The sequence below is a fragment of the Neofelis nebulosa genome, chromosome 2 (assembly GCF_028018385.1).
Source record: "Neofelis nebulosa isolate mNeoNeb1 chromosome 2, mNeoNeb1.pri, whole genome shotgun sequence".
Lineage (NCBI taxonomy): Eukaryota > Metazoa > Chordata > Mammalia > Carnivora > Felidae > Neofelis > Neofelis nebulosa.
Window position 1 is genome coordinate 209687323 of NC_080783.1, and position 12309 is coordinate 209699631.

At 56.5% G+C, this 12309-nt stretch overlaps 1 protein-coding gene across 1 annotated transcript in view; it reads right to left on the minus strand.

Annotated features, from left to right (window-relative positions):
- Positions 1–9688, minus strand: part of ACTL8 (actin like 8) — a 63093-nt gene extending 53405 nt beyond the window's left edge. Inside the window, exon 1 of the mRNA XM_058718902.1 lies at positions 9319–9688. The gene's annotated coding sequence lies outside the window, so the exon portion shown is untranslated. The remainder of the gene's footprint in view (positions 1–9318) is intronic.
- Positions 9689–12309: the final 2621 nt, after the last annotated feature.

The window sequence follows — 12309 nt, forward strand, 5'->3', positions numbered from 1 at the left end:
CTGAGGCCTATAGAGAAGAGGCATCTTGTCTAAAACGCGACAGCGAATTCGCGACAGGGCTGGTGTGCCAGTGTCCAGGGCAGGACTCGGCTCAGACCCGTCTAGAGGGAAAGTCTAGAGGTTGGGTTAGTGTCTGTCAGCTACAAACGTGTCTGAGGTGAAAATTCGATTTTTTTCTGCTGACTCCAGTTCTGCCGGCCTTGTTCCAGCTCTTAAAGTCACCTCGGACCCGCCCCCAACCCGCCCCTGCACTGGCCACCCCTGCCCGCCCACAGCCATGCTCGATGGCGCCTAAGAATACGGAGGAAGAAACGTGACTGGGGCAAAGGGCCAGAGCAGGTCAGCAGGCTGCCCAACTTCACAGCTGATGAGTCTGTAACCCGGACAAGGAGAGACCGTTAGCCGAGCCTGGGATCGAACCCCTTCTCGGCTACTTGCTGGCTGTGTGACCTTGACCAAGTCACTTAACCTCTCTGAGCCCCTGTCTCTTCCTCTGTGTAGTAGGGGTAAATAGCAGTGCTATCGAATAGGACTGCCGTAAAGGTTAAGTAAGGCCACGACAAAGCGCTTAGCGGAGCGTAGGTACATAGCAGGTGCTCCCCAAAGCACTCCTCCCCGCCGCCGGCTTCCGCCCCAGCCGGACGCCGTCACCCTCCTAAGTCTGAACTCCCCAGACTGGGGCTTGGTTGCATGCTCAGCCTGCAGCTCCAGCAGCACTCCCCACTCCCTGCCAGTGACTCAGCGGCTGCTCCCACCCCCACGAAAGCCAGGAGGCCTCCCTGACTTTGCCTGAGCAGTGAGCCCCACTCAGAGCACCGCTCCCCCTCGCTCTCAAGACCACCCAGCCCTCAAAGCCCAGCCAGACCCAGCGTTGCCACAACCTCCCCCAGACCCGGGAACCTCTGTCCTCTCTGAACTCCACCCCACCATTCACTCGGAGGAATCCGGCCCCCTTCTCGAACATTCCACCTGGGACGGGCTCTGCCCTTGGCGTCCTGAAGGCGAGGACAGCTCACCCATCTCTGAGATCCTTGCCGGGGACCCTGGGCCTCTGTTAGCAGCCAAGCACCTGTCTGTCCCCTCTTCTTTGGATACCGGCACCCCCAAATGCCCTTCCAGGGCTGACCGTGCCTCCAAAATGCACTCCCGGCGGGACTATTGATCATGAGGCCCTGAACACAAACTAGGACTGGTCACGTGGCCAAAGCCCCGTCCGTTAGAGGCCCTCTCCCCCCACCCCCCGCCCCCAGACCTAGAATTCCAGCCTGTAGAATCATTCCGAGCTGACTGGGGCCAACCATCCCAGCGGGGTCTCAGAAGGCTTGTGGTTCCTGGTCTTTGCAAACTAGTCCTTCGGCCAAGCCTCCGATTCTGCGAACTGAGTGGTCACTTCCTTTCCTGCTCATGTCAGCCAGAGCCTAGTCCTGTGGTTTGCCCCAAAGAGAGCTCCCACCTGACTCTCTAAACCTCACCTCACACACACGTATGCACCTGCCTCCCAGAACCAGACTTGCTAGAGGGACTTTGGCACGGGCAGACACGCTGAGACTTTTCCCGCTTTCAGGGAAAGGCCAAGCTGCCAAGCACTTCAGTAACACAACTGAACTCCCCCCTGTATCGGCCAACGGAATCCAAGCGAGCCAGGCTCGTCTTCCCTCCCCACCTGTTTGAGCCCCCGCCCCCGCCCTGCATCTCCCCACTCAGCTTCCGACATCACTTCCTACCACCCTCCTTGCAGGTCCTCAAACACACCTGGCACAGACCTACCACAGGGCCTTTGCACACACGGCTCCCTCTGCCTGGAATCTCTTCTGCGTGGTGTTCTCATGCTTCCTTCTAGTCTCTGCTTAGCCCGTCCCTGACCACACTGGCTAGTGTCCCCCTCCCAACAACCCCGCATCTCCTTTCTACTCATTTTCCTCCATCGCTCTCCCAACCCGAATTCATCATTTGTCTGGTTTTGTGATTTGTCTCCCCCAGCTGGAATGGAAGCTCAGGAATAGAATGGAAGCCTGTACAGGATTGAATCCCTAATACCTAGAACAATGCTTGGCATTAACAGGGACCCACAAACAAGGCTGGATGGATGAATGAATGAATCAATGAATCAATGAATGAATTCACAAGTGAACCAATGAGCAAATGGATTGATGAGGAAGAAGGAGAAGGAGGAGGAGGAGAAGGAGAAGGAGGAGAAGAAGGAAAAGAAAGGAGGAAACACTACATGTTCAGGAATGCTGACTTTCTGCCATTTGCACAGCAGGAGGGACCAGAGGTTGGCGCTGGAGACTGCTTCGGCTCTAGTCTGGGCTCTATCACCTCCTGGCTCCCTGGCCCTCAGGTCAGCACCCCCTCTCTGGGCTTCAGGTCCTGCATCTGCAAATTGGGAAGCATAACCGTGATGGGCTGCTGGGAGGTTAAATGCGTTCCCGCTTACAAGGCGAGGTGAACAGCCCGGTGAGCCGTCAGGGCCCAAGGTCATGATTTTTGCGCTCGTTATCGCTCTTCTCTAACGCACTTGAGCCCAGGTGGTAGAATCGTCAGAACATCCTCTCTAACAGGGCGTCTGAGCAGAAGGGGTGGGAGGCAGCGAGTGAACCCAGGAGCCCCGGGTTCCAGCCAGGCCCTGCCGCTCCCACGCTGCACGATTTCGGGGAACGCGGAACCCTCTGCCCGACTGAGTCAGAGCCACGCACCGTCCCCCGGTTCACGGGGCTGCCACGAGGCTCCAGATTGGACCAGGGATGTGAACACAGCCCCGAGGACGCAGTGAATCAATGCATCCCACTCATTCATCATAATTGCATTTGAAGAGGCGCCAGAGTCAAAAAGCCAGGGTTCAAAGGTGACGCCTCCGACACACGCCGCGAATCACCAGCTCCCTTTGGAGATGTCAGCAGCGCCCGCGAAGCCGCAATTACCAGGGCAGGGAGTGTTCCTGCTTCTCCCATTTCGGTCACAATACCATCCAAGAGCGGAGGGTTACGCGGGGGAAATTATAGTAATTACTCTGCGGGAGGGCTGGCTGCGTGAACTGCGGCTGATCTAAGCCTGGGCTGAGCTCGACCTCCCTGGGAGCTGGGGGAGAGAGCAAGCCAGGGAACGTCTGCCTCACCCCAGGGCCCCGGGCAATGATGCCGATGTCGCTTAATGAACTCACAACTGTCATCAGGCCACGCGGGCAGGAGAGCCTAGTGGCTGAGAACACGGGCGTCAGGTCGGGACAGCTGGTCCACCACGAGCCAGACCTTATCATCCAGGGCAGTGGAGACAGCACGTTTACGCAAGCTGTGAAGGCAGCAAAGATAATGGGGGTGTGTAAATGGCCCGGGGCTCAGAGCACACCCCTCCGAGGAGGCGAAACCTGAACTGGAAGTGGAGGGGCAGCCATGAAGAGGGACTTCCCTGGGCCTCAGTTTCTTCATCTGCCAAATGGGTGTGATCCTCGTGCCTGTATCCCGGGGCCATCGGGAGCATCTGAGGAGTTAATGCACACGAGGCGTCCGGCACAGGGTCTGGTCCACAGCGCTCAAGCAGAGGTGGGGGCCAAAGGCAAGGAGGGGCTGCCCCGCCTTATGAAGTTCATTCCCACAAAAGTGTGAGCCCCTCCTTCACACCAACCCCCGTCCTAGTCACTGGGAGACAGCGGTGGCCTAAAGTGGTAAAAATCCCGGTCCCTGCGGACCAGGACCAGGACGGTAGGAAGTCACCTGCCATGCACTCTGCAGAGCCCCGGACTCACTGCCCTTTGCCTACTGCTTTTCACGGATGGGGAAGCGTCCAGCACCCCCAGTCGGCCCCCTCTTCCCCCCGACCCTGGATCCCAACGGCACCCCTCCCACCTGCTCTCTGGCTGGAGCCCCCCAGCTGCTGCACAGCTGTCCACTGAGAGTTAGGAGTCCCCAGTTCCTAAATCTGGGGTCTCAGCCGTGATCCCCTGGGGAGCTTGTGACAAAGTACAGATGCCCAGACCCCACCCCAGGTGGCTAATTTTTTGGTCCGAGCAAGGCCAGGAGTTCACTCGGATGCTTGGGAACCACGGGCAGAGCCCCCTACCCATCACACTTGACCGTGAGCTCACCGAGGGCACAAATCTGCCCCCCCCCCGGGGCCTGGCACACAGTAGGTGTTCAGGGGGAATATAAGTGCTTAGCAGAGTAAGTGAAGAAATAGTTGACCGGATCAAAGCCCCCCTTCCCCACCCCCAAGGCCACCAATGGCCCACTATGCTGCCACCAAGCAAGACACGGGGCTGACGTGCTCAGAACCCGGCCACCTGGGATAAGTGGAAGAAAGGGGAGGAACCAGCGATCAGGGCACAGAAATGCCTGCTTCTGAGCCTCAGTTCCTGTAAGTGGGATCACTGGCGCCATCTCCAGTAAGGAGCAGGGAATTCAAGACTCAGGGGGACAGTGATCCTGAAAGGTGGACGCCCCTCAGTGTCATCTGCGAAGGGTCCCCTCCGTCTCCCTGAACGACGGCCATCAGCGCCTGCTTGGGAACTCCCAGCAGTGGGACGCTGAGCACATCCATTGGTCCAAGGCTGGAAAGTTCTCACTTGGGAAGCCAGCCCTGCCCTTCGGCCCCACCGCACGAGGCTGGTCCTTGTGTCATCTGAAGACACGTCACAGAAATAGTATCACGTAAGGTCGTGGTGAGGACTGGATAAACAAGGCACGCGGGTGCCGAGCCCAGAGCCGGCAAATCTTAAGGGCTCAAGGCCTTCCGCTGCATCGACCAGAGGCCACAGGAGGGGAGGGGAGGACGTGGGCCGGCCACAGGGCCTTGAAAGCTGGGGTACAGACAGTGGGTGTGTCCTCAGAACAGCCATGGAGGGCCTCCCGTCTCTCCAACCTTCTCTCATGGCAGAGGGGTTGGCCAGACAAGCCACGAATAAATGACCAGGCCCCGGAACAGAGGGGCCCTCAGGGGACCCTCAGGAGGCTGAACCGCTGAAACACAGAGGGACCTTCAGGAAGGAGGACCGCAGGGTCTTCCCCAAGGCCTGCCCCACAGCTGCCCACCAAGGGGAAGGACCCGCCAGAGGCTCGTGCACACATCAAGGCACCGGGACATCCGTGAGCCCTGCCGCGGGCCTGCGGAGCCTCTCTCGGCTGCACCCATGTGGCTTTGTTTCCACCCACTGTCGTCTGGGTCTGGGGCACATCACCAAGAACCATGACGGGGAGTGTGGAGGACTCATGGCCTCATTTAACCCTGGTGACAGCACTGAGGTTACCATCCCCACTCAGCAATCAGGAAACTGAGGGCTCAGACTGACCATAGCTGGTGAGGCACGGAGCTCCGTCCCAAACCCGGGTTCCCTGGGCGGGGGGTGGGGGGGGCCTCCCCAGCCCTCCACACGCTCCAGCTTGTCAGCCCCAAGGCTCCCAGCCTCTCATTCTTGGCAGGGGGGCGACGGTCGGGGGCGGGGAGGAACATTAAGGATCATTTTGCTCTAAGCCTTCTTGTGCCCAAGGCAGGCACGGGCACAAGCCCAGAAGTCCCGGGAACCCTCTCACAGAGAAGGGCTGTGGCTAACGAAGAACTGGGAAGAGGAAAATGTAACCAGCCCCTCACAACACTTCTCCACGCAGAGGAGCTGCGCTCCTCTTTTGGGGAGGAAAATCACCAGACTCTCCTCCCAGGCCGGAAGCAAAGGGTCCTGAGGGCACCGGAGAGGGGCTGGGGTCCATCCAGGGTCCAGCAATGGGGAAGGGAGAGCAGAGTGCGGCATCAGGGGGCGCCTCGAGCTCCCTGGGGCTCCCAATGCCCTGGCCAGGAGGAGATGGGGCGCACAGGACCCAATCTTCCCCCAAGTTTGAGATGGGAGAACCCATCTCAATGAGGGCTGAGATGGGGGTGGGGGCATACGGATGTGACCGTGAGAGAATCAGGGATGCCACCTGCTCAAGGGGTCCTTCTGACGACCCCAGCACCCAAGCACCCCCTCCCCACCCACCTGCAGACATCATGAAACCCAGGCAGGGCTGAAACGACCAAAATTCTCGCCGTCCTGGAGCCCACAGGCACCTTTTCCCGGTGCCCACCCCATCACAGGACTGGGGCTCACTCCAGCCCCAAAAGCCTCCCCTCCGCAGAGGTCTCGGCCCTCAGACACAGGAGCCTGAAGCAAGGTTCACACCTCCAGGCCCTTCTCCCAGCCTGACCAGAAGAGAAGAGCAAGGAGACAGCCACATGCTCGTTTCATTGTCACCCGGACCCTATGACAAGCCCGTCTTATTATCCCCACTCACAGGGAGGGAAACTGAGTCCACACAAGGTCGGGGTCCTGCCCAGGTCACGCAGCCAGAGGCACGGCCGGAAGCCAGATTGTCCCCTCTGCAGCTGATGGAGTGACCAAGTCATCAGGGAGGACCCAGGGGCTGGGGACGCACAGGGAGATGACCTCCCTCGTGGGCACAACCAGGCCAGAGGCCTCAGCTTCTCATGCAACTCAGCTGCAAACCTGAACCCGCAGCTCTGCCGGCCCCGCCCTCCTACCTCAGCTCCAGGCCTGTGGTTCCAGAGTCAGACACCAGGGGACCCCAGGCCCAGGGCAAACCACCGCTAATCAGTCACACTGGAACTGCCCGGCAGAGAGGAAGGAACCCAAGGAGAGTTCCCTGCCCAGAGCAGAGCCATGGCGGGAAGGACTGAACTCTGATGGCTCCTGGCCACACATGTGGGCTTTTCTACAGCCGACTCCGAGGAATCAAAGTGTGGCCGGCCACGGGGGCCTAGGCATGTGCCTATGGTTTTAAAGGGCCCAAGGGGCAGGGGGGGCTGGTTTGTGCTTGACGGACAGGTGGGCAGGGGAGGCAAGGAGGAACAGCCTGTCCATGAACAGACCCCTGGCCCAGCAGTCAGGGGACTGTGTGCCTTCAAGCATTTGAGGGTTTGGACCCTGTGAACCCCTCTCTCCGGGGGTTCTCAGTTACATTTGAGCCCCTTCCAGCAAAACCACCCACCCCACTGGCCCCCGTGCAGCCTCCTGAGCCCCAGGTGCCCCCAAAGTACAACCTTGTGTTAAGCATCACAAGACAAAGAAGGGGGTGGACTTCTAAAACTCTTTCCCCCCAAGAAAGCAGGAGCACCTGAGCCAGGTGACCTCAGATGAGCCCCTCAGCACCCCAAACCCTCCTGCCCACAATGTCTCCTCCGCGCCGCGCCCCCCTCCAAGTCCTGAGGGGTCAAAACAAGTCAAGCGCTAGAGGAAAGCCATATATTAGTGGCAGAATGATGCTGGGCCCACATTCCCCAAAATCTCCCCGACCAGCGTTCCTTTGGGATGGACACCTGCTAATTCATTGTCCCATTTTAAGGGCGAAGCTCGAGGCCCAGACCTTGCATGGAGCGGCCACACAGAGTCTGTGACAGCAACAACCCGGCCCCGAGAGACGCTGCTCTGTCCAGGAGCCTGGCTCAGGCCCCAGGGAGAAGAAGGAGGGAAGCAGGGAAAGCAGAAACGTGCATCCATTAAGACCTGCCGGGCCTTTACTAGGCCGTCTGCATCCAGGGTCTTTCTAAACGCCACAACGACCCCCAAGATTCAAACACGGCGCCCCTCTTCTTCTTCCCTCTACAGAGAAGGACCCACCCCCACCAGCCCAACCCCCTCCGGCCCAGACAGCGATGGGGGTCTGGCTCACTCTGATAAGGACATCTGCAACCTTATTTAAAAGTCACTACTGCACATAATTAGAGGCACTTACCCCCTCAGATCCATCCTTCTCCTCCGATTGCTTTTATAGCCAGTAATAACTCTCGAAAATTCCTCAACAGATGGAAATTTTATTTGACTAATCATGGCTGTCTGACTAGCTGGGGTGCAGCAGCTCAGGGTTCAGCCTGGCAGGATGCCCGCTGAGGTAGCTGTCAGGGGGCTGGGCAAAGAGCCCAGAACCCAAGGCCACCTTGAGGGTCCACTCCTCAGAGGGAAGGCACAGGAGGGCGTCAGAAAGCGCCAGGCACCGGGCAGCCATGGCAGCCGTGTCCCAGCTTTCCCGGGTCCCGACAGGGCACCGAGACCCTTTCCCACTCCTCTAAGCTCTTGGTCTCTAGACACACGACGGTCAATGCCAGGGAGATACGGGGACATCCCAGCGTAAGCACCTAATAACAACGGTATGTTGGCTGCTGCCCACCGTGGACCTCCTCCATGCCAGCCCCGTGCCAAGCACCTGTGCGCGTTATCCCATTCGGTCCCACCAAGAATCCTATGGAGGCACGAGAACATTCCCATTTCACAGATTCACAAATAGACGATGGAGCAGAGCCACGTGCACAAGGTCACCAGGCTGGGCTGCCACTTGCATCTGGGGAGTTAAGAGTTGGTGCCTTTGCCCCCATTCACCCAAGGCCGAGAGATCCTTCTAGAACCCACTTCGAATTTTATCACTGATAAAAAAAAAAAACAAAAAAACAGTCCCATGGGACACCTGGGTGGCTCAGTCAGTTGCGCGTCCCACTTCGGCTCAGGTTGTGATCTCATGGTTCGTGGGTTCACGCCCCACATCGGGCTTTGTGCTTTCAGCCTGGAGCCTGCTTCGGATTCTCTGTCTCCCTCTCTCTCTCTGCCCCTCCCCCGCTCATTCTCTCTCCCTCTCGCTCTCTCAAAAATAAATAAACATTTTTAAAAATTTTTAAAAGACAGACCCACAAAACTCCCGGTGACCCCGCAGCACCCTGTAGGCAAAATGAGCATTTATCCACGGGATAAAAACATGTGCGCAGAAAGCCTGGTGCATTTGAGAATACGCATAGCAAATTATTCAGAACAGCCCCAAATTGGAAATACCAACGTGAAAATGGATGGACAAACAATGACTTATAACACACAGCGTGAGTCACTTTGCAACCAGTCAGGAGGGAGAATCCACCCAGTAATCTGAATGGGGAAAGTTCTGTATAAAGAATTATTGCCTAAACATACTAGAAGACCAGACAAACAAGGGACTGGCTAGAAAGAATTAGAGAGAACTCTAGAGAATAGTATCCAGGAAGAATCCCTCTAGGGCTGACACAGAACCCCTAAGGAGCAACAAACACCCCCCCCAACCTGGGCTGAATAGAGCCCCCAAGGAGCCACTCGCTACCCCAGACTGAGAGGAGCCCCTCCCCCGGCCACAAGGCTGAGACAGACCCCCCCAAGGAAGTACACGCGCACACACACACACACACACACACACACACACCCTCCAGGGCTGCCAGCCAGACTCTGCGGACCAGGACATGCCTGTGGCCCACCACATGGCAAGCACTTGGCCTGGTGCCATGCTGGTGGAACTTGCTAGAAATCCACCCAGGGGGACTCACCAGAAATCTGCCCTGGAGGATACCACAGAAGCCGCCGCTGGTGACACACCCCACGTCAAAACTGCCAAAACTGCCTCCAAAGCAGTGCCGGGGGGGCTGCGGGCCGTGCACTGCAGGAGCCAGGAGCTGGGGAGGCAGAAGCCCTGGAGCGCCCAGAATCAGGAAGCAGGGCTCTGTGCGGCCGCATGGGCCCCCCAGCGCCCTCTACTGGCCAGGCTGAGCCGGCTTGCAGGGAAGAAATTTAAAGGGCCCAGATCCATTTCCACCCGGCAGGCAAGAAGGATGGCTTCGGGGCAGCACAGGCAATCATGGACACACAGCACGTTCCGTCCCCTTGACTACTGAGCTTCCGTAGGAATCCTGCTCACACCATTGAGCTCCTGACAACACAACTCTGCATTCCCACCCAAGGAGACACAGCCATCATTCTTAACACTTCTCATAAAATGAAACCAACAGCCCTAGAAGTCACCACTGACTGTATTTATTACTCCTCAAACCCCGTCACCGTTCCCCAGGATAGTCTGTCACCTAAAGACAAAATTGTAAAGTTAACTTCCCAAAGCTCGCATATAAAATAAAAACGGAAAGGGGAGAGAATGGTGAGTCGTTAAGTCTATGTATTGTAATCATTCGTTCAGGAACTGGAGGAATGACCTTGGGGTGGGTCCACGAGCCACCTGGACCCCTGTGTGTCAGCCGCCACCTTCTATCACCTGACCACCATAAGCCCCCACATTGACCTCTGGGCCAGAGTGGCACCGTGGGTCCCCAAGAATCAGGGTTTATTCAGAACCAGTGCATAGCGATCCCTGACCCGTCTGTGTATGTCCTTTTCCCCAGTACACAGCCACCCTGATAAATGGCCCCAGGTCCCTTTGGGGGAGGTTTGGAGGAATATTTACAGTAAGTACTTGCAGAAATGAGAAGGCTTCTTCCTCAAAGGGACCTGGCCTCCCAAGGGATTTTTCTGGGCTCGGGAATTGACTGAGGTATAGAAACTGGAGGAGAGGCAGAGACTCTCCATCACGGCGGAGCATGCCAGGTTTTGGCTAACCAGACCCAGAGCTTTTTATGTTATGTGTCTATCAAGCTGCCATTTATTTCATTTCCGGGGACACTGTGATTCACTAGCCACCACCAAAGATCCCTGTGGGCGAAGGCGTCCCAATTGCCTGCTGCCTTACGGTACATGTGCCCACCTCGTCCTTGGCAGTGATGTCCTGCCCCTTGGTCTCCGCTATTCCAGGATGCCCTTATACCCGCTGCAACCAGGGGGCCAATCCCAGTGGAGGCAGCCTCTGAGGTCACACCCAGCCTACAAAAGAGAAGCCACGCAGCATTTCAAGGATGCTCCCCTCACTCGTGTATTTGTCAACGCCTCTGTCTCCCGCTCCCTCTCGTGGAATATTGTTGGAGGGGGTGCAGATCACACACAAAGTGCCCAGTCCAGCATTCCTGTCTCCCCACGCCTTTGGATTCCCTCTTCCAATCACGACGCTGCAGCGTCATTAACTGTAGGCCACCGTTGGGTCCAGATCTCAGCCAACCAACCAAGTAAGGTGTTTCAACCACCTCTAGCACACATGCTAATAATCAAACCCAGAATCTCCAGTGAGTGCATACGTGACAATTCACCAACCCAGTGTTATCGCCTGCCCTCTTCGGTCTAAAACCCTTGGAATCCACTCCTACATGGGTTCCCCAGAATTCTGCTGATATGTGTTGGTGAAGTCTTGCAATTTTTGGGGTGTCCTAGTGTGTCCGTGCCACGATGCTGAGATCTGGCCCTAGTTAGAGTCTAGTGACAACAGTAAGTAGTCTTTGTAAGCCTTGAGGAAAATGGGCATTCCCTCTCAAGGTATCTGTCCCCACCAAGGGTATTACAGGGTGTTTGTTTGTTTCTTTGAGAAAAAGAGACTGAGAGAGAGAGAGAGAGAGAGAGAGAGAGAGAGAGAGACTGTGTCTGCACCCAAGCAGGGAAGGGGCAGAGAGAGAGAGGAGAGAGAGAATCTTTTTTTTTTAATTTTTTTAATGTTTAATGTATTTATTTTTGAGACAGAGAGAGACAGAGCATGAGCAGGGGAGGGGCAGAGACAAAGGGAGACACAGAATCCAAAGCAGGCTCCAGGCTCTGAGCTGTCAGCACAGAGCCCGACGCGGGGCTCAAACTCACGGACTGTGAGATCATGACCTGAGCTGAAGTTGAACGCTCAACCAACTGAGCCATCCAGGTGCCCCGAGGACAGAGAGAATCTTAAGCAGACTTCATGTCCAGCATGGAGCCCCACATGGGGCTCAATCTTATGACTGCGAGCTCATGACCCGAGCTGAAATCAAGAGTCAGACACTCAACCACCTGAGCCACCCAGGCACGTTGTCACAGGGTTTTTAAACAGAGGGGAAATAGCCTCAGACACAGGAGGGAAAGCCACCATCACCTACAAGGGAGGCTCAGAGCCACTGGGGTTTAAGATCGTCCGTTTCATCTGGGCCCATCAGATAGATGTCCCCATTCCATGTTTCAGAACCCCTTTCCTTCCCCATCAATGCCCTAATTTTCACATGAGCAATCTGTCAAGATGTGAATTCAATTGTGGTTGTAATTCAGCAACTGACACAATTAAATTTTCTGTTTGATTTTCAGCAATACCAGCCCTGCAGCTGCAAAATAATAATAATAATAATAATAATAATAATAATAATAATAGCAGCTTCTCGAAAGGCTGTCATGAAGGCTTTCCAGTTCTCAGACCGTGACTTGAACTGAGTCAATGGACCTGAGCTTCTCATCTTCTCTCTGTAAGCTCAAGAGCCCTCAAAAGCATCAATCCCACACCCCCACGGTCCTTATACTCGTCACCACTGCCATTAACGGCGAAGCACAGCATCACTCTGGCTCCCAAGGGACGTGCCTCGGTGGCACTTCATCTCAATCAACCACGGGTGATAGCTTGGTTAATTGCAGGGCCACTTCATGCCCTGGGTTAC